General features: G+C 40.9%; 1 protein-coding gene across 1 annotated transcript in view; it reads left to right on the plus strand.

The window, feature by feature from the left end:
• The window catches only part of glis3 (GLIS family zinc finger 3), a 388,168-nt gene that overhangs the window by 254,882 nt on the left and 109,830 nt on the right, over positions 1-23,456 (plus strand). The window lies entirely within an intron of this gene.

Below are 23,456 nucleotides of genomic sequence, written 5' to 3' on the forward strand. Positions count from 1 at the left end.
ATCAAACATTTGTAAATTAAGAAATATTGTAGTTGGTCTAGCATTTCTGAGCCAGGCAGGGGTTGTAAAATCATTCTGAGTTCCACCAACTGTTCCAGATCCAGTGGCTCTTGTTGGAATGTGGATGTGAATGAGAATCCAGTTCTCCCATCCCATGACCAAATAGTCTGCTCTTTATCCAGCCTCACATTTCAAGGAGCTGGATGACAGATAGCGTGCATGAAATCAAAACCCAGCATATAATGGGAGAGAAGAACTCAAATGGGGAAAAAAAATACAGTATTTGACCGGCAATTTAACATTAGGTCATGGGACTTTATGATTCTGGTTGACTCCAAGTGTAAAGTTTAATTCTTCTACAAAGATTTCATGCTTTCATGGCCTCTTGATAATGGAAAGAATCAGCAAGTTAAAAAAAGATACTCTTTCCAATTAAATGCCTAGCACAGAGTTTCCTAACTGGAACGCAACAGATATTGTTTATCTGAAGGGAAATATTGCTCTTCCAATTCCAATATGATTTCCTGTACAACCCAACCAATATCATAGTCAGGTGAACTTGTTTCAATGTCTCAAATGAAAATTGGAGTTGATTTTGACTTCAGTGCAGGCAACCAGCAGATTGCATTGGCTGGTTGCCTTCTAGCTGTGATAACTGGACCCTCGTGATTTGAGTTTTCCTTTATTCCTGAGGGGCAAGGAGACCATCCAGAATCTAGAAATAGTCCTGGTAGCCACTGCCAGGAGCCCAAAGGAACTGTTTGCAGTATTGCAGAATATTCAATAATCTTTTTCACAAGGTTGAGGTCAACGAAAACACCTCAAAATTGGTTTATTTTTATATTCACATGTACCAAAGTACAGTGAAGAACTTTATGTTGCATACCATCCATACAGATCATTTCATTACAACAGTGTACTGAAGTAGTAAAAGGGAAAACAATAACAGAATGCAGAATAAAGTGTTGCAGATTACAGAGAAAGTGCAGTGCAGGTAGACAATAAAGTGCAAGATCATAATGAGGTAGATTGTGAGGTCAGGAGTCCATTTTATTGTACTAGGTAACCGTTCAATCGTCTTATAACAGCAGGATAGAAGCTGTCCTTGGGCCTGGTGGTATGTGCTTTCAGGTTTTTGTATCTTCTGCCTGATGGGAGGGGGGAGAAGAGAGAATGCCTGGGGTGGGTGGGGTCTTTAATTATGTTAACTGCTTTACCAAGGCAGCAAGAAGTGTAGACAGAGTCCATGGAGGGGAGGCTGGTTTCTGTGATGTGCTGAGCTGTGTCCACAACTCTCTGCAGTTTCTTGCGGTTTTGGGCAGAGTAGTTGCCATACCAAGCTGTGGTGCATCCAGATAGGATGCTTTCTATGGTGAGGGACAAAGGGGACATGTCAAATTTCTTTAGCCTCCTGAGGAAGTAGAGTGCTGGTGATCTTTCTTGACAGTGGCATCTATGTGGTTGAACCAGGACAGGCGATTGGTGATGTTCACTCTTAGAAACCTGAATCTCTCAACCCTCCTGACCTCAGCACCGTTGATATAAACAGGAGCATGTACACTGCCCCCCTTCATGAAGTCAATGACCAGCTCTTTTGTTTTGCTGACATTGAGGCAAAGGTTGTTGTCATGACACCATGTCACTAAGCTCTCTATCTCCTTCCTGTACTCTGACTCATTGTCATTTGAGCTTTGGCCCACTAAAATGGTGTCATCTGCAAACATATAGATGGAGTTAGAGCAGAATCTGGCCATGCAGTCAAGAGTAGAGGGATTAAAGTAAGTGGCTGAGGAAGCAGCCTTGTGTGGCACCAGTGTTGAGGATAATTGTGGTGGACAGACACAGCAATAAAACCTTGCCCAATGGAGGAGATTAAGCTCTCCATCATTAGAGAGGTCATTCCTGAGACCATGAACAGCAGCAGGGCTGAAATATTAGAATTAGACCCCTTACCTGATCCATTTTCACAAATTCCTTCTCCCTCTTAGTCTACCTTCTGATTTTAAAAAAAATATAGGTTGTACCTTTTGGTTTACAATGTCTCAGTTAACAATTGACTTGGCATCACTTTCTGCTTGTGGAAACGAGTTCCAACTTTCCACCACCGTCTGCCTGTCACAGTGTTTCCTCACTTCATTCCTGTGAGAACTGACACTAATTTTTAGTTTATGCCTCTCAGTCCCAGAAATCGTAACCACCAAATATAGTTTGTCTTTATCTAACATTTCAGGTCCCTTTAATATATTTATATTATTGAATATAACACTGCTTAACCTTCTAAATTCCAGGGCACACTGCTCCAGTTTATATAAAATAAAAATAAAGAATGCTGGAAATACTCAGCAGATCAGGCCATATCTGTGGGAAGAGAAACACTGTTAATGTTTCAGGTCGAAGACCTTCATCAGAACTGGGAAGGAGATTTTAAAAAAATTTTATCTTATTAAGCTGCAGGGAGGGTGGGAGAGGAAGTCATTGTTTTTTGGTTATTTTTGGTGCCTGGCCTTGTCCTTTTAATGATCTATGTACATGGACCCAGAGTTTTCTTGGGCTTCAACTGCTTTTGGCTTTTCATCATTTAGATGGTACTCTGTTCTATACTGTTAAGGCCCACAGTAGATGATCCCACACTTGCCTACACTGATCTCAGTTGTGCACACTTTTGTCCATTCACTTAATCAACATGATATGTAGTTCTCCTTCCTCTCATCTAAGTTTGTTATAAAATCAGTGAATAGCTGCCAGCACAATGCAGATCCTTGCAGGAGACTATTAGTCACATCCTGCCAACTTAAGTACCTTTCTGGCATCTATACCTGCTGGCCCCTATTGCTTCACCAGTTTCCTAACTAGTTTAATAATTTACCTTAATTTCCATTATCTTTAACTTTGGTTTATAATGGAATTAATTTATCAAATACCTTCTGGAATTCCATTTTAGTAATGCCCTTATTTGTCACTTCTTTGAAGATTCTGTTTCATTAGACACGACTCACCCTTCTTGCTATCTTCTATGCTAGCTCCCTCTGATTGTCTGATCAGTTGTTCACTCACTCTGGCCCTAATTTACTGGCAATAGATCCAGGCTATCTCGTTATAATTCCCAATTTTCTCTCTCTGACCTTTACTCAGAGTGACATGTGTAGTCTTCCAGTCCAAAGGGTTGGTTCCTGAATTAAGGCATGGGATAAAGTAGTAGCCAGCAAGAGCAAGCTTAGTCATCAGGATAGCCAGGGGCACAGTAAAGGGATGGAAAAAAATATTCAGTTAAACTGCATTTATTTCAATGCATGAGGATTAAAGCTGGGGCAGACAACCTCAGAGCGTGGATTGGCTCTGAGGACTGGGCTTTTATAGTCATAACAGAAACATGGCTGAGAGAAGGGCAGGACTGGCAGCTCAATATTCCAGATACAGATGCTACAGGCATGACAGAGATACAGGTAAGCGAGGCGGGGGTGTTACCTTTTTGATAAGGGAGGACGTAACAGCTGTATTTAGAGATGACATTCTTGGGGGAATCATCCAGTGAGGCCATGTGGATAAAACTTAGAAACAAGAAGAGGAGTGTCACTCTAGTGGAGTTGTATTATACACCCCCCAATAGCCAGCAGGAACTTGAGGAGCAGGTGTGTAGAGAAACTGCTCATAGTTGTAAGAATAACAGGTTGTATTGGTGAGAGATTTTAATTTCCCCAGTATTGACTGGACTACCCAGAATGTTAAGGGCCTGGACAAGGGTGGAATTTGTGAAATGTGTCCAGGAAAGTTTCTTGAGTCAATATATAGAGGGCCCTACTCGAGAGTGTGCATTTCTGGACCTTCTCTTAGGGAATGAGGCAGGGCAAAAGCTGAAGTGGCAGTCAGGGAGCACTTTGGCTCTGGTGACCATAATTTGATTAGTTTTAAAGTAGTCATGAAAAAGGATAGGACAGGTTCACAGGTTAGGGTCCTAAACTGGAGCAAGGCTAATTTTGGAGAAATTAGGCTGGATCTAGCAGATGTTGACTGGGAGAGCCTGTTTAAAGAGAAAAGAACAAATAGCAAGTGGGAGGCTTTTAAGAGTGTGATATCAAGAGTCCAGGTGCAGCATGTTCCTGTTAGGGTGAAGGGTAAACCTGGCAAGTTTAGGGAACCTTGGCTGACGAGAGATAATGAGACTCTGGTCAAGAAAAAGAAGGAAACACGCATTGGGTTTAGGAGGTCAGGGACAAGTGAATCCCTTGATGACTATAAAAAGATTAAGAATACTCTTAGAGGGAAATCAAGAGAGCAAACAGAGGGTATGAGATGGATCTGACAGGTAAGGTTAAGGAAAATCCCAAGACGTTCTATAGCTATGTTAAAAGGGTGGCTAGGGGGAGAGTAGGTTCCCTTAGTGATCAGCAGGGTTGCCTATGTCTCGAGCCGCAGGAGATGGGTGGGATTTTTAATGAATAATTCTCTCCTGTGTTTACTGAGGAGAAAGTCATGGTTGCTCAAGAGATAAGGGAAACAAGTGGAGATGTTTTGGAAGACGTTTGTATTACCAGGGAGGAGGTATTCGCAGCCTTACAGCATATTAAGGTGGATAGATCCCCAGGGCCTGACCAATTACATCCTCAGACTTTGTGGGAGGCTAGAGAAGAAATTGCGGAGGTCCTTGCAGAGATATTTGCTTCATTGTTAGTCACTGGTGAAGTTCCCAAAGACTGGAAGGTGGCTAGGTACCGTATATTAGCAAGGACAAGCCAGGGAACTACAGGCCGGTCAGCCTGACATCAGTAGTGGGGAAGTTACTGGAGGGAATTCTGAGGGACAGGATCTACCAGTGTTTGGTTAGACAGAGTCTAATTAGGAGGAGTCAGCATGGCTTTGTTCATGGAAAGCTGTGCTTGACAAATCTTTTAGAGGTTTTTGAAGAGGTAACCAAAAAGGTAGATGAGAGCAGTGGATGTTATCTATTTGGACTTTAGGAAGGCGTTCGACAAGGTCCTGCATGGTCTGCTGGTCTGGAAGGTTAGGTCCTGTAGAATCCAGGGAGAGCTAGTTAGGTGGATTCAAAATTGGCTCAGAGGTAGGAAGCAGAGAGTGATGGTTGAAGGTTGTTTCTTGGAATGGAGGCTGGTGACCTGTGGTATGCCACAGAGGTCGGTGTTGGGACCACTGTCTCGTGCTGATGAAGCTCAGAGAGGTCATTATTTGTATAAATGATTTGGATGTGAATGCACAAGGCTTGATCAGTAAGTTTGCAGATGATGCAAAATTACGAGGTGTTGTTGATGGTAAAGAAGGTTATCGTAGATTACAGGGGGATCTTGATCAGTTAGGGAAGTGGGTCGAGGAGTGGCAAATGGATTTCAATGCAGCTAAGTGTTAGATGATGCATTTTGGAAAGTCAAATCAGCGTAGGACTTGTACTATGAATGGTAGGGCACTAGGGAGTGTAATGAAACACAGGGACCTAGGAGTACAAGTGCATAGTTTGTTGAAAGCGGCATCACACGTTGCCACGGTGGTGAAAAAGGCATTTAGCATCCTGATCATCATCAGTCAGGGCACTGAAGATAGGAGTCAGGATGTTATGTTGTAGTTGTATAAGTCATTGGTGAGGCTGCACTTGGAGTACTATGTACAGCTTTGGTCATCCTGTTATAGAAAAGACATGGTTAACCTGGAAAGAGTGCAGAAAAGATTTACAAGGATGTTGCCAGGACTAGATGGTCTGAGTTATAGGGAGAGGTTGGCCAGGCTAGGTCTTTATTCCTTGGAATGTAGGAGAATGAGAGGCGACCTTGTAGAAATGTGTAAAATTATGAGAAGCGTAGATAAGGTAGACGGTAACAGGCTTTTTCCCCAGGGTAGGGAAGTCCAAAACTAGTGGGCATAGATTTAGGGTGAGAAGGGAAAGATTTCAAAGGGACCTGAGGGGCGACGTTTTCATGCAGAGGGTGGTGAGTAAATGGAACGAGCTGCCAGTTGGAGTGGTTGAGGCAAGTACAATAGTATAATTTAAGAAGCACTTGGATAGGTACATGCAGGGGTGGGGCTTCGAGGGATATGGGCCGAACGCAGGAAATTGAGACTAGCTGGGTGGGCACCATGATCAGCATGGACTCATTGGACCGAAGGGCCTGTATCCATGTTGTATTGCTGTATGACTCTTTAAGTGAAATTCAGAAGTTAAGTCATTTCAACGTTCTCATCTATTTCTTTCAAACTCCTAGACTGGAAACCATGTGGTTCTGGGAAACTATTACTCTTCAAAGTTCAAAGTTGAGTTTATTAAGTACATGTATGCACAGGTGCAATGAAAAACTTACTTGCAGCAGCATCACGGGCACATAGCATCATATAAGCAGCATTCAAAAGACAAACAATAATTAAACATAAATTATGCACAATTTTTACAAGAAAGAACACAATTAGAACAAAAAAGCAAAGTCCATTTTAGTGCAGAGTGATCAAAGTGCTCATAGTTTTGCTAAGCTGTTGTGATTAAGGTTTTACCGGTTGGTTCAAGAACTGAATAGTTGAAGGGAATTAGCTGTTCTTGAACCTGGTGGTGTGGGACTTCAGGCTTCTGTACCTCCTGCCCAATGGTAGCTGCAAAATGGTCCAGATGGTGGGGATCTTTGATGATGGATGTTGCCTTCTTGAGGCAGCGCCAATGGTGCAGAGGGATATGCCCATGATGTACTGGGCAGAGTCCACTACTTTCTGCAGCTTCTTACATTCCTGTGCATCTGAATTGCCGTACCATACCATGATGCAACCAGTCAGGATACTTTCAGCTGTACATCTGTAGAGGTTTGTTGGAGTGTTCAGTGACAAGCCAATCCTCCTTAACCTTCTAAGAAAGTAAAGACATTGATGTGCTTTCGTTATGGTTGCATCCATATGCTGGGCCCACGACGGGTCACCCAATATGTTAACGCCCAGGAATTTAAATCTTTGGCCCCATCATGTACATTCTGCTATGTCCCCATCTCTGATTAAATATTTGTTTCCCTAATGTATCAACATCCTCTTGTAAATACTGATGCAAAATAATTATTCAACATTATTCAGAGTTTATCATTCAAAAATGAAATCTTCCAGGAATGTTTCATTTTGAAGTAGATCCATATATAATACTTAGTTCACGAACAGAAGTTGGAAATATAAAATAATCATTCATTCAAAATCCTCAGATTGATTGAGCAATGAAAGCCAATGCCTATACTTCTGCCATTCCTTCTTGCATTGGTGCAGTCCACTACTGGTATTGGTTTATTATTGTCACTTGTACTGAGGTACAGTGAAAAACTTGTCTTGCATACCATTTGTACAGATCAATTCATTGCACAGTGCATTGAGGTAGTACAGGGTAAAAACAACAACAGAAAACAGTAAAATGTCACAGCTACAGGGAAGTGCATTGCAGGTAGACAATAAGGTGCAAGGTCATAAGGTAGATTGTGAGGTCTTGGTACGAGCAGTTGCCATACCAAGCTGTGGTGCATCTAGATAGGATGCTTTCTATGGTGCATTGATAAAAGTTGTTGAGTGTCAAACGGGACATACAAATTTCTTTAGCCACCTGAGGAAGTAGAGGTGCTGGTGATCTTGCTTGGCCATGGTGTCTACGCGGTTGGACCAGGACAGGCTATTGGTGATGTTCACTCCAAGGACTTGAAGTACTCAACCCTCTCGATCTCAGCACCATTGATGTAGACAGGTGCATGTACACCACCTTTCCTGAAGTCAATGACCAGCTCTTTTGTTTTGCTGACATTGAGGCAAAGGTTGTTGTCATGACACCATGTCACTAAGCTCTCTATCTCCTTCCTGTACTATGACTCATCATTATTTGAGATTGGCCCACTACGGTGTCATCATCTACAAACTTGCACATGGAGTTAGAGCAGAATCTGGCCACGCAGTCATGAGTATATGGGGAGTAGAGTAGAGGGCTGAGGACACAGATTTGTGGGGCACCAGTGCTGAGAATAATCGTGCTGGCGGTGTTGCTGCCTATCCTCACTGATTGCGGTCTGTTGTTCAGAAAGTCAAGGATCCACTTTCAGAGGGAGGTGTTGAGTCCCAGGTCTTGGAGTTTGGTAATGAGTTTGCTTGGAAGAGTTTGGTAATGAGTTTGCTTGGAATTATTGCATTGAAGGCGAAGCTGTAGTCAATAAACAATAGTCTAACGTAGGTGCCTTTACTGTCCAGATGCTCCAGAGATGAGTGTAGGGCCAGGGAGATGGTGTCCACTGTAGACCTGTTTTGGCGTAGGCAAATTGCAGTGGGTCGAGGTTGTCTGGGAAGCTGGAGTTGATGTGTGCCATGACCAGCCTCTCAAAGCACTTCATGATGGTGGATGTCAGAGCCACTGGTCAGTAGTCATTAAGGCATGTTACCTTGGTTTTCTTAGGTACCTGTTAATGGTGAACTCCTTCTCTCTAGAAAATGAGTTTTCCACTGATTAAACCAAATGAGTTAACATATGCATTAATAAATGAGTTCATGCTGGTTTTACATAGTTGCATCTTTGATTTGGTCATTTGGTACATTCATGGTTATTGGGTAAAACTGAGACTTAATAACTGGTGATCAGGTCATCATGGACCAGTGTACCGGAAAATTGATTCAACCTCCAAAATGGGCAGTGTTATTGACTCTAATGGTAGGAGTCTCCAGACATGAATTGATCTAGCACAACACAACAAAATTGTGGTGTCTGTGTATTTCCTTGTGTTACTGCAAGCATATACCATTAGACAGAGGTAGAGCTATATGCTGAACATCCTTTATTGATAGCTATAACTTTTAATCACAGTATCTGGTATAACCAGTCCCTGCAAACGTATAAGCACTATGTTGCTTCTTTCCCTCAGAAAAAGATGCAAACTTAGACAAACATTGGAATTACACAAAAGGTTAAATGCACATATGTACACAGTTGTAAATTTAATTTAAATTTGTGAAGCTCATGGCAAGGTTGTGCCAAGGATAATAATCTTTGTGACCCACTCCACCATATGATCTGGTGAGCAGTTGCATTGTATCAATTTAAATTTTACATTTTGTCAGACAGCATGGAATTCATCATAGTCACGTTACCCATGAGGGCTGCTCACCAGAGTCACGAGCATGGGTTTGTCACATTGGCTGAAAATGCCAATAGCATTGTGGATGGCTGCAGAATGAAGGCATCATGGCTGTTCCCAGGGTCCCAGGTATTAACCACAATGATGCATTATATATAGTCACACAAGAGCCGAATTTTGAATTATAATTGCAGTAGATCTCTAAGCTGACATGTAGAACCCATAAAGAAACTAGCATTGAGCCAATGTCAACTGTCACCACAGAGCAATGTGCAAATTCTTGTGATACCATGAGCTCAACCTGCCTGCTGCTGTCTGGAATTGGACCATTCGGGATAGTATGGAGAACCTTCAGTCCGTGCATCAGGAACACTCAGAAGCGCAGCGTAAACAATGGAAGGAGCACACCACCTCACAAACTACCTGCCTCTTGCCCCATCTGTGGAGAAGTCTGCGATTCCCACATTAGCCCCTTCCGCTGCCTCAGAATCCACAAGACTGAAGTAGAAACAGGTCATCCTCAATCTGAGGGACAGCCTAAGAAGATCTCAGTCATGTTATGAGGAGAATGCTCACTATTGCTTCCATCTCTGGGAGCAGCTGAACTTTGAAGGAATTTCATTGTCAAAGTCCTTCAGCATTTGGCACACCACTCCCTGTAGCCTCTACAAACTTAAAAAAAAATTAGAAAGCTCAAAACTTTTTGTATATACCATCTAATGGAAAACAATCATGAGCTAAGCTGGAGACACAAGAAACTGCAGATGCTGGAAATTTGGAGCAACGCACAAAGGTGCTGGAGGAACTCAATGTCAGGCAGCATCCATGGAGGGAAATGGACAGTCGACATTTCAGGTCAAGAGCTACGATGATGATCCCTTTAAATAGCTTTTGATGTAGTTCCCTCCTGTTGCTGAAGCTGGTAGCCTGGGTATAAAAGAGAAAAATGCATGTCAGTTGACATCATGATCTGCATTCTTCAATTATACACCTGAAAGGCAAAACTGTTAAATTCATTCTGCAGCTCTGCTATCATCTGCTACTTTTCCCATCTGCCGACTCTTGCAATATTTCATTTCTTTAGAAAGAGGGAAATGCAATGCCAGTGAAGATAAGCTTCCTGCAGCAGTAAAACAAAAAACAAACAGCTGGAGGAATTCAGTGGGTCATGCAGCATCTGTGGAGGCAGAGGGATTGTTGAAGTTTCAGGTCAAGACCCTGCATCAGGACTGGGAATTTGGAGGGGAGATAGCCAGTATAAAGAGGTGAGGGGAAGAGGTAAAACAGGGGCTGGCAGACTTTAGGTGGAACCAGGTGAGCAGGGGGATAGAACATAGAACATAAAAGAGTACAGCACAGGAACAGGCCCTTCAGCCCACATGGTCTGTGCCAAACATGATGCCAAATTAAACTGAACCTTTTCTGCTTGAACATGATTGAGGATGATGGGGAGATGGGGAGGTGGAGCCAGGTGGGGGAGGGACAGATTTATGAGACAGTGGCTGGTGGGTGATAGGTAGAACCAAATAAGTGGAGAGAGGAAAAAGGGTAGATGGAGCCAGGTTGGGGGGTGGGGAGGGTGGGTGGGGGTGATAGGTGGAGACACAAGAGGCTGCAGATACTGAAATCTGATAAGTAAAGAAGGTGATGTGGAATCAGATAAGGGATGATAATAAGGAAACCACTGGGAATGGTGATAGGAGACCCAGTAGGTTAAATGTATTGGTGAAAGGCAGATGGAAACAGGTGGGGAAGGGGACCAAACCGGGGAAATGGGGGCTGGGGGGAAGGAGAGTTGGAAAAAGGGGGTTGAAAGAACCTGAGTGGATCAGAAGGAGAGAGAAAGGAACATGGGGTGCAGGTTACCTGAAAGTGGAAAATTCAATGTTCATACCATTGGGTTATAGACTATCGAGACTGGATATGAGGTGTTGTTCTTCTAGTTTGCATTAGTCCTCACTCTGGCAGTGAACAGACACCTCAGTGTGGGAATGGGAAGGGGAGATGAAATGGCGTGCACTTAGGAGCTCAGGATGGCCATTGCGGACAGAGTGCAGGTGCTCTGCAAAATGGTCGCCTCGTCTGCACTTGGTCTCGCTGGTGTAGAGGAGGCCACCTTGAGACCACAGAATACAGTAGATGAGGTTGGAGGAGGTACACGTGAATCTTTTCCTGACCTGGAAGTACTGTTTAGGTCCCTGGATGGTAGTGACATAGGAAGTGTAGGTTTAAGTGTTAAATCTCCTACAGCTACAGGGGAAAGTGCCAGGGATCAGGGAGAGGTGGGTGGCGAGGGATGAGCGAACCACGGAGTAATGGAGAGAGTGGTCCCTGTGGAAAGCACAAAGGGTAGGGAGGGGAAAATGTAAGTGGTGGTGGGATCCCATTACAGCTGTCGGAAATGATGAAGAATGACATGCTGGATGCGGAGGCTGGTAGGGTGAAAGGTGAGAACCAAGGTAACTCTATCTCTGTTTGTCTGTGGGGAAGGTGGGGGGGGAGGGGAGGAGTTGGTTGAGAGCAGGAGTCCGGGAAATAGAGAAAGTGCAAGTGAGGACTCCATCAACCACAGAAGAGGCAAAGCCATTTCCCCACATGGCAATCTTCCTTATACCTAACATAGGTAGATGCATCTCCATTTCTTGATTTCACAATATAGTGGGAAATTTAGGTCATGTGCCAGTTGCATCGCAATCTAGCCTCCAAATATTTTATTTGTCCAGATTCATTTGGTAGCCAAATATCCTGCTAAATCTACATTTGTCCATTTACTTATGTGGGTCCTTGTACATACCACTTTACAAGGTTACTGCAACACCAATAATTTCTTCGAATTGTACCAGCTCCTAAAAGTTGGAACTTTCCATACTGATAGTTATCAATGCATTTCTTGTTGGTCCAATCGCTGAACATCGCTGGGGTTGGGCATATGCGTTCTGTGAGGGAATACAAACTATTGCATGTTCAATATAAGAAATAGGAGCAGGAGCAGGTCATCTGGCCAGTTGAGCCTGCTCTGCCAAATGTAAATAGTCACATCCTGCAAGACAAGAACAAGGATCAAAAACAACCACAGAATATTCATTATTCTAGGATGCTCTCAAAATGCAGACAATTGTGCAAGTTGCCTTGTATTCTGGCACTGGCAAACTCTACATTGACTATTTAAAAAACATGCTCCTTGATTTGTTAATTAATGTTTTCAATTCATCTTCAGAATCCATTTCTGCCACCTGACAGCATCAATTTCTTGTGTATGGGTTAGAAACACTGAAGAATTTCTGAACTGTTCAGTAAAGGGGTCGTCTACTGTAGTGCAGACAGATTTGACCACTTTAAGCTCTATGAACTCCAACTCTATCAGTATGCAAAGCTTCCAAGACATCTTTGTTTTAGTTGAAAACTCCAGTTTCACTTTGGAATGAACTAGCATTCCCCACTAATAACAATAAAAACTAAAGAAACAATAAATTGTCTTAAAACTGAATTATGACTTTAATTAAACATGAATTCTGGCATGAGGTCAAATGAGCTTGTACAAAAATGTGCAATTCATAAAATGAAAATAACCATAAAAATTCCAAGGTGATAAAGACTCAATGAAGCGGTAGTACAGCAGTAGGATTCCAGTTTCCTGCAATGGATAAAAGACCTTGCCTGTCACACCCTGTTAGTCATGGATTCACTTTTGTAGTGAGGTTACAAATCCTCTTTTCAACAGAAGTGGGCTTAAAAAATCTTTAAAAATTACACTGACCATTATTTACCCTTGTGGTTTGCAGTTCATACCTGGCATTCACAGAATTATTGCACAAGAAGAGTGGTGAGCCAACAAAATTAGATTGTCACTTGTGCATTGTTGAGTCAGTTCGCCATTTGTGGTTCAAAGGCACTTCTCAAATTACTTTCAAAAATGTATATTTGAAAAACAGGTTTCACTCGCAAGTAAATTTGAGGTGATTCTATTGTTATACTGTGGGATAAGGCTTCAAATTAACATAGTTTGTGAATGATAGGAAAATAAATAAAAATGTGTATATTCCTACCAATACATGTACAATACAAAGCATCCACAGCAGTATTTTATTTTAATGAGCCACTCTTTTTATAGAGTCCGTCAACAGCAATTTAATTATTGAAAATATAAAAATGACCATTGAAATTCTTCAGCAATGGAAGAAACAATAAATACGTTGAAAAGGAATCTGTTTAACTCAAATGATTCTGAATATGTGTCAATGCTAATTTAAAAAAAACAACAAACCAGAATAACGATCAGTGTCAAATTTTCCCCAGCATGTTCTGCAACACCTCAATATTGCAAAAAAAATCAACCATCCCCTTCTTTGTGAAGGATCTTAGAAGTGAATTAGAAATAAACATTTCTCTATGCTACCAGGTTACAGTTTTCCAAAGCATTTTGATTCGGAATGAAATATTTCTGCATCAGTGGTGTTCTATATCCATAAGTGGAGGAATAGTATAAATTCACGTCATTTATCTATTCCTACATTCTAACATAGTCAGTGCTGACTGTATTCATTTGTATATGTGAATGGATGTCAATCTTTGTATGTGAGACAAACATTTTATACTTTAGAGGGAATTACATTTGACTATCATCTAAGTTTTATCTTTGCATCAAACATTTCTTTAACATTTTTTGAAAAATCTAAAATAAATGCTTTGGACGGATCAGAAATATTTTTTATAGACCAGGAAATGCATTGCACAACTATTTGGAACTATATTTTTAAATGAGCATTAATTGTTTCAGGTTTATTAGCTTCCTGTACATCAGCATCAAATTGTCAGTCTAACAATTTAACAATCACATTAGAAAATGGCAAAACATCTGGGAATCTAGAATTTTCTAATTACTATGTAATAGAATGTTCTTCACTGGATGACCAGTGACCATAGTTCCACAAAAGCCTCGAAATTTCACTCCATCATTTTCTAGGTATGTCTTTTGGGGGGGTGAGGAATTTGAACGTAGAGAAAATTAGTTTTTATCATGGCCAGATTCAACAACATGCTGCTGATATTGAAAATTACAAATAACCCCCTTCTGGATTTAATTTCTCCTGTGTGCTATTTTTAACATAATGGTTAACTTATTAGACTCTATGGTATTTTAACAGAGTTGTTAACCCAGTTATTGCAAATGCACTGGTGACTGCATTAGAAACGGAGTGCACAGTACCAAATTAGTCAGGAATAGCATGTAAAATAATGAACCCAGTGATGCATTTTTCCAGAAAAAGAGTACATTGACTTCTTTGTACATCTGGTTAAATAATCATGGGTTATACTTTAAACTGGACAGTAATTATTATGTGGTTAAGCTTTTGTCTCCAGCACTAATAACAACACAATAGTTTTTCCATAACTTCATTTAAGAAAGAAGGTGCCTATATTTTGGAAATAGAAATAATTTGCAGCCTGCTATACAATCTGACAGGGATCCAGAAATTGCTTATATTATAATTATTCAGGTTAAATTCCTTCCAGTAGAATTTTATTTTCTTTAAATATATATTTTATATGGTTTAAAATATGTTCTCCCATAGTACACTCCTTTGTTATCTAAAGTTAAAATTTGTCTTTTCTTTCTTCCTGGAGGAAATAGTTAACTGTTTAATCCTGTGGAGAATGAACACTAAAATGAAAGCTCATAACAAGAAAATGATCCTATTATATTTTATTGCCTTCTGTGCTTTTTTGTTCCTCACTTCAAACAATGGCTCATAATTGTTATTGCTAAATGTAAAAAAAACATGGTACATTCCATGAGGAAACAACATGAATTTGTTGTACTGTGTCCACATCTGAAGAAAATATTTAAACATTCCTGAAGGTAATTTAAAATATTTTATGAATGTGTAAAGAGGCGCAAGAAAGGGCTGAGGGTCACTGAACAGAGCACACGGTATCTAGGATACATTCTCTACAAAAATGCAATGAAGAGTAAGTGTTTTAATCCTTAAACCTTAATCCACCCTACTTCCTGTCAGGAATGAAATATAAATCTGGCACCATGGTGTGCAGCAATTTTTACTGAAAAGGATGTTGGCAAAAGAGGATTAGTAATGGGCAAAAGTGTTCAAGGAATTTAATCACACAATTTGTTGTAAAACTTTTCAGGCCATGAGTGACCAATTCTTTTTAGTGTGGCCAAGAAAAAACAACAAAACACTTTGAAAAGTATTCAGCTGACAATTGGTTAAATGCAATAGTGGACAGTCTTAAAGTCTGTGCAGTACAGAATATCAGAGGCATGAAAGGCAGCAAATAAAGGTTACACTTAAATTTAGAAGCTTAATGCAGTGGATTATACCGTGCTACAGATTTATTTTTATAATTCTATAGCTAACAATAGTTGTTAAGTCAGTGTAATGGAGGATCAATAAACAACACCATTTTTTAAAAAAATCATACATTTAGAGTATCAACTGGTTTTACTTTGAGCTATGTTAAGCCATCCACAAGTTATTTCTCTGGTTATACTGAATGCTATGATTAGTCACAACAAAGCAGAAAAGATTTTTCTTTAAAAACTTCTCGACTAAACAAAGGTGTTATGCAAAGCAGTCACCCAATCTAAGTTTGTTTTTCCCCATCTGATGGACACTACATTGTGATCAATGTGTCCAGTATACCAAACTAGAAGTGCAAGGAAATCACAGATTCACCTGGAAGGAGCTTCTGAATGTCTGGTTGATGAGGAGATACAGCAGGTGTTATATGTCATGTTGCTCATGGGAAGGTACCTATAAGGGTGACCATGAACTTCCAGTTGCCTGTCACTTTATTTCCCCATCCACCTCCCACTCCAACCTCTCTGTCAATGCCCTCTACGCTGTTCCAATTAAACCCAACATAAGGTGGAAAACAGAAACTCATCTTCTGACTTGGCACATTGCAGCCTTCAGGAACTCAACATTGAATTCGACCATTGCAGATAATCAGCCTTTCTGGTCTTGTATCTCACACTTCCACCAGACAGTTTTCCATCTCACTCTTAGCGGCACGATAGTGTAGCAGTTAGCATAATGCTATTACAGCACCAGCAACCCGGGTTCAATTCCACCCGCTGTCTGTAAGGAGCTTGTACGTTCCCCCCCGTGTCTGCATGGGTTTACTCCGGATGCTCCGGTGTCCTCCCATGTTCCAAAGACGTACAGGTTAGGAAGTTGTGGGCATGCTATGTTGGTGCCGGAAGCATGGCAACACTTGTGGGCTGCCCCCAGAAACTCCACGCAAAAGATGCATTTCACTTTGTGTTTCGATGTGCATGTGACTAATAAAGATCTTATCTCTTGCTGATATTTCAGCTTCCATGTATCTGCACCTGCTTACACCTCCTCCACACAGAGTGTTTATTGTTCACTAGCGTTTACCTGCACTTTTATAGCCAGTGCCTTCAACACTTGTGTGATTCAAACTTCCCTGACCTCCACCCTATCATAGATTTTCACCACCTTTTAATCTGTCCGGATGCAGGTTTTGACCCAAAATGTCGACAATTCCCCCCATCCAATGCTCCTCCAGCAGATTGTTTGTCGCTCCACATTCCAGCATCTGTAGTCTCTTACATCACCTTTTCACACACTTTGGTTCTTTCTTCCCATCCGTGCTTTCTCTGCAACTTAAAACGTGTTTCATTTCCAACCTTCCCCCTTTCTGATGAAAGGTCATCAAATTGAAATGTTAACTTGATTTCTCACTCTACAGATGCCGCCTGACCTGCTGTATAGATCCAGCATTTTCTGTTTTTAGTCACAATTTTCAAGCATTTGGAGAATTTTGCATTTTGTTTAGTGTGCGGACTCCCAATGGATATCATTTTACAACCAATATGACACTCAAGGAACTCAAAAATTATGGTTACAAAATATGGTCTTTTATCTTAGCAATATCTTTGGAGCAGTTCAAAACAAAAGCTCCTACTAATAGTGCTGCTCTAAATAACTTTGTTGTAGGCAGAAAACCATACTCATTAGTGCTCAATAGGCACAAATTGTCCATTACATTGATGACCATGCTCTAATTGAATTAGAACATGATGACTAACACAGAATCCATGTCTCATTTAAACAAGATTGCGATATAGGTTTCTCATTAGATATGATGGGCACATATATAACAAAGGACCCTTCTGTTTGTAACGAGGGTGACCTGCCACCCATTCTAGCATTTATCATAAATTTAGCCACATGCGAAAAATTCAGCAGTCAGGGACCCTTGTTGTTCCTTTTTGAAATATTGCATAATGTAAAATTTCCATGCATCCAAATTTGGCTGCTTTACCTTTACAATCAACATACTTTCATGTTGAATAAAAAATCTCTTTCCAACAATAATACTTTGATTCCACTTCCTGTATTAGGTCATTTGCTACTTCAAAGCAAAACAAATTTTCTTCAGTGGAAATAAGTTTTGACATAAATTTTCCAGTGTTATTAATGGATAAAATAATTTCAGCAAAAAAAATGTATACTCAGCTATGACTTGACATGTAAATTCATCAGTAAAATAGTATATATTATTTTCATGTAAAATGTACTTCTTTTGGACTTGGACAAAGGTTTAAACAACTTCACGCTTGGCTCTGAGCGTTACCGGCTGGTAAAATGTTACCAGCACATTTCATTCTCCATAGCCCTGAAATTACATAGTAATTACCCAATATCCAATAAGTTTTAACTGAGTTATTAATCATTAAAATAATGTAACATACCATAATTTCCAGGTTTGTAGAACATAAACAAAGGAACATAATGAATAAGTCCGGTATTTAAATCCCCAAAAATAATAACATAAGGAGACAGGGAGTTGGCATTAGTTCTGAACCATAAGGAAATTGAGTTTTCATTAAATAAAAATCTAATCTGCTATTCAAGGTAGATCAAAATTCAAATTAGTCATTTAAATTTAAACATTACTTTTTAAATTAAAAAAATAACAAGAACACCTGAAACACTTCTGAAAAAAAATTGAACTAAAGCAAAATAGTTTTAAGAAAGTACCTTGCCTCCTAATCCAAAGCCTTACAATCCTCAGTGAAATCAACAGGGTTTTGTCTCCTGCAACAAGGCTAACTTGATGCAGGATCCAATAGGCAATTTCTGGGTATAACTGCTTGGGCATCTCAAAAAGACTGGGCTCTGCTGCTACACCCCCCATGTGCAGTCCAGTGGTAGAGTATACTGAGAATATCTGTCAATAAGCCTGGAAGTTCAGTTTATGACAGTATATGTACAGACATTCTCGACCTACCATTATTTAAGCAGTAAGTAATGCTGCTCATTTTCCTCATGAAGATCAATGGTGCAGAGCAAAGTGATCAATGTGTTAGTGCAAGAGAAATTACTGCAAAAAGGCCAGTTTATCTTTTTGTATAAATTAAATGCACACAGTTTTACATTTCTAGAAGCTCTAGAGCCCCATCTTTGATCATTTCATAGAAGAATTTCTGCTGACAATATAGTGATAGTAAAATAATTCAACCTAATAGTGGCTTCCAATGCAGTACAGCATGTAAGCAAGTTGATACAACAGTATTAACACTTTGCACTTGAATGTCTATGTGATCCGAGAATATAACAGATTCTCTGGTACTTGGCACTCTTCATAATTTTCGTAATAATGAAAAGTATATTGGAAAAATCTGTGATAAATCATATTGTTTTGCAGAACAATGAAGTAGCATGTTCTGATTTATGACTGGCATAAGAGGAAGATTACCAGTCACAAATAATGACAACTTCAATCCCAAAGTGGAGAAAATTACAAATTGGCAGAGCTCTTCAATACAACTGCCGAAGAGGGTTTGCATGGAAAAATAGCTGGGTTTGCTAGCAAGTCTTTAAATGCAATTTTTTTTTAATCTTCATCTTGGACAAAAACAGAAATTATCAGATATAAACAGAAATGGAGGGACAGGAACCAGAGTTGACATTTCAGGACAAGGTTGTTATAAGTTGCAGAGAGGACAAAGGGTGGACAGAACAGAGGAGAGATTTCTGATAGGGGGCAGATTACAGGTAACAATTACTTTAAGAGGTAACAATTACTTTAAAAACCGGCAGTTAGCATCAAGAAGAGAAAGTTACAGGCATATCTGTGGAGAGAGAAAGAGGGAAAAAAAAGTAGATGTTACCTAAAATTAATTAATTTAACATTAAGTCCCAAGGACTAACATTAAAACTGGAAAAGTAAGAAAACAAGTGTTTTTTAAGTTGACCTGAAATATTATTTCTGTTTCCCTACCCATTGATGTTGCATAACCTGCTGAGTGGTTTTAGCATTGTCTGCTTTTGGTTTGGATTTTGAGCATCTGCAGCAGTTTGCTCATTTCTGTCCATCTTAGGCGTTGTTAACAAGGACAGGATTTCTTAGAATCATTGAATATTCATAACATAGAAGATAATTTGGCGCATCTTGTCCACTCCAGTCAAAAAGAGATCATAGAGTTATACAGCAGAGAAACAGGCCCTTCAGCCCAACTCATCCATGCCAACCAAAAGCTCTTCAGCCTAATCCCACCTTTCAGTGCATGGCCCATAGCCCTGAATGCATGCTTCTTCACCTTGAGGAGGTGACAAAAATGATTAATGAGGGGAGGCAGTGGATGTTGTCAACGTGAACTTTAGTAAAGCTTTCAACAAGGTCCCTCATGGTGGACTGATCCAGAAGAATAAGGCACATGGATCCACAGAGTCTTGGTAGATTTGATTCAAAATTTGCTTTACCATGGTGGTGGAGGGGTTTTATTCTGATTGGAGGTCTGTGACCAGTGGTGTTCTGCAGGGATCAGTGCTGGGACCTCTGTTGTTTGTGATATATATAAATGATTTGGACAAAAATGTAGGTGGGCTGATGAGTAAGTTTGCAGGTGACACAAAAATTGGTAGAGATGTGCATAGTGAGGAAGGTTGTCAAAGCAAACAGCAAAATATAGATGAGTTGGAAATTTGGGCAGAGAAATGGCAGATGGAGTTTAATCCGGACAAGTGTAAGAGTTGCACTTCAACAGGGCAAATGTGAAGCAGGAGTGTACAGTAAATGGCAGGGCCCTTAAGAGCATTGATACAGAGGGACTCAGGGTGCAAGACTGTTACAGTCCATCTTATCTGTGCCTCTCATAATTTTAAACACTTTTATAAGTTCCCCACTCATTCTCCTACGTTCCAAGGAATAAAGACCTAGCCTGGCTAACCTCTCCCTATAACTCAGGCCCTCTAGTCTTGGCAACATCCATGTAAATCTTTTCTGCACTCTTTCCAGTTTAACCATGTCTTTCCCATAATAGGGTGACCAAAACTATACACAGTACTCCAAGTGCAGCCTCACCAACATAATGTCCCAACTGTTATACTCAGTGCCCTGACTGATGAAGGCCAGCATGCTAAATGCCTTTTTCACCACCCAGTCTACATGTGATGCCACTTTCAACAAACTATGCACTTGTATTCCTAGGTCCCTCTGTTTTATTGCACTCTCTAGTGCCCTACCATTCATAGTACAAGTCCTGTGCTGGTTTGACTTTCCAAAATCAAGGTCGAGAGGGTTGAGAACTTCAAGTTCTTAGGAGTGAATATCATCAATAGCCTGTCCTGGTCCAACCATGTAGACACCACAGACAAGAAAGCTCACCAGAGCCTCTACTTCCTCAGGAGGCTAAAGAAATTTGGCATGTCCCCTTTGATACTCACCAACTTTTATCCAATGCACCATGGAAAGCATCCTATTTGGATGTATCATGGCAACTGCTCTGCCCGGGACCCCAAGAAGCTGCAGAGAGTTGTGGACACAGCTCAGCACATCATGGAAACCAGCCTCCCCTCCATGGACTCTGTCTATACCTCTCGTTGTCTTGGTGAAGCAGCCAACATAGTCAAAGACCCCACCCACCCGGGTCATTCTCTCTTCTTCCCTCTCCCATCAGGCAGAAGATACAGGAGACTGAGGGCACATACCACCAAGCTCAAGGACAGCTTCTATCCCACTAATACTATTGAATGGTTCCCTTATACAATGAGATGGACTGTTGACCTCACAATCTACGTCATTATGACCTTGCACCTTATTGTCAGCTTGCACTACACTTTCTCTGTAACTGTAACACTACATTCTACCTTGTTATGACCTTGCAACTTATTGTCTACCTGCAATGCACTTCCCTGTAGCTGTGACACTTTTCTCTGTATTCTGTTATTGTTTTTACCCTGTACTACCTCAATGCACTGTGTAATGAATTGATCTGTATGAACGGTATGCAAGACAAGTTTTTCACTGTACCTTGGTACAAGTGACAATATTAAACAGGTTTTTCACTGTACTTTGGTACAAGTGACAATAATATACCAATACCAAAATGCATTACCTCACATTTATCTGTATTGAAGTCCATTTACCATTCCTTGGCCACTTTCCAAACTGATCAAGATCCCCCTGTAATCTAAAATAGCCTTCTTTATTATCAACAACACTTCCTAATTACATGTCATCTGTAAACTTGCTCATCAAGCCTTGTCCAAACCCCGACCCCTGTGGCACACCACTAGTCACCAGTCTCCATTCTGAGAAACAACCTTGAACCACCATCCTCTGCTTCCTACCTCCAAGCTGATTTTGAATCCACTTAACTAGCTTTCCCTGGATTCCATGGGACCTAACCTTCCAGACCAGCCTGCCATGCAGGACCTTGTCAAAGGCCTTGCTGAAGTCAAATAGACAATATCCACTGCCCTACCCTCACTACCCTTTTGGTTACCTCTTCAAAGAACTCCAGAAGATTCATCAAACACACACACACAGCCATGCTGACTCTTCATAATCAGACTCTGTCTATCCATATGCTGGTAAATCCTGTCCATCAGAATACCCTCCAGTAATTTCCCCACTACTGATGTCAGACTGACTGGCCTGTTGTTCCCTGGCTTGGCCTTGCTGCCCTTCTTAAATAACAGAGCAATGTTCACCACCTTCCAGTCTTCAGGAACTTCACCAGTGGCTTTGAACTTGGCTGTGTGGGAGAAGTCAGAGAGTGGTGGTGAATGATTGTTTCTCAGACTGGAGGCCTGTGACTAGTGTGCCTCAGGGATCTGTGCTGGGACCATTGCTGTTTGTTGTCTATATCAATGATCTAGATGATAATGTGGTAAATTGGATCAGCAAGTTTGCTGATGACACTAAGATTGGAGGCGTTGTAGACAGCGAGGAAGGCTTTCAAAGCTTGCAGAGGGATCTGGACCAACTGGAAAAATGGGCCAGAAAATGGCAGATGGAATTTAATGCAGACAAGAGTGAGGTGTTGTATTTTGGAAGGACAAATCAAGGTAGGACATACACAGTAAACGGTAGGACACTGGGGAGTGTGGAGGAACAAAGGGATCTGGAGTTAAGATACATAATTCCCTGAAAGTGGCGTCACAGGTAGACAGGGTTGTAAAGAAGGCTTTCGTCATCCTGGCATTCATAAATCAAAGTATTGAGTATAGGAGTTGGGATGTTATGGTGAGGTTGTATGAGACATTGGTGAGGCCAAATTTGGAACGTTGTGCGCAGTTCTGGTAACCTAACTATAGGAAGGATATCAGTAAGATTGAAAGAGTGCAGGGAAGATTTACTAGAATGTTGCCAGGTCTTCAGGAGTTGAGTTTCAGGGAAAGACTGAACAGGTTAGGACTTTATTCCTTGGAGCATAGAAGAATGAGGGGAGATTTGATAGAGGTTTACAAAATTATAAGGGGTATAAACAGAGTAAATGTGAGTAGGCTCTTCCCACCTAGATTAGGAGAGATAAGTATGAAAGGACATGGCTTTAGGGTGAACGGGGAAAGGTTTAGAGGGAACATTAGGGGGAACTTCTTCACTCAGAGAGTGGTGGGAGTGTGGAACGAGCTGCTATCTGACGCGGTAAATGCAGGCTTACTCTTGAGTTTTAAGAATAAATTAGATAGATAAGGGAGAGGTCTGGAGGGTTATGGACCGAGTGCAGGTCAATGAGACTAGCGGAATAAAGTTTCAGCACAGACTAGAAGGACCAAATGGCCTGTTTTCTGTGCCGTAGTGTTCTATGGTTCTATGGCTAACAATGAAGGAAATATCTCCGCAAGGGCCTCTGCAATTTCTTCTCTAGCCTTACAGAAAATACGAGGATGTACTTGGTCAGGCCCTGGGGAGTTATCCACCTTAATGCATGTAAGGCTGCAAATACTTCCTCCCCGGTAATATGAATGTTCTCCAGAACATCTCAACTTGCTTCCTGTATCCCTTGAACAACCATGATTTTCTCCTCAGTAAACACCGAGGAAAAATATTCATTAAAAATTCCACCCATCTCCTGTGGCTTGAGATATAGGTGGCCCTGTAGAT

This window comes from Pristis pectinata, chromosome 7 (genome assembly GCF_009764475.1).
Source record: "Pristis pectinata isolate sPriPec2 chromosome 7, sPriPec2.1.pri, whole genome shotgun sequence".
In the NCBI taxonomy this organism is placed as follows: Eukaryota; Metazoa; Chordata; class Chondrichthyes; order Rhinopristiformes; family Pristidae; genus Pristis; species Pristis pectinata.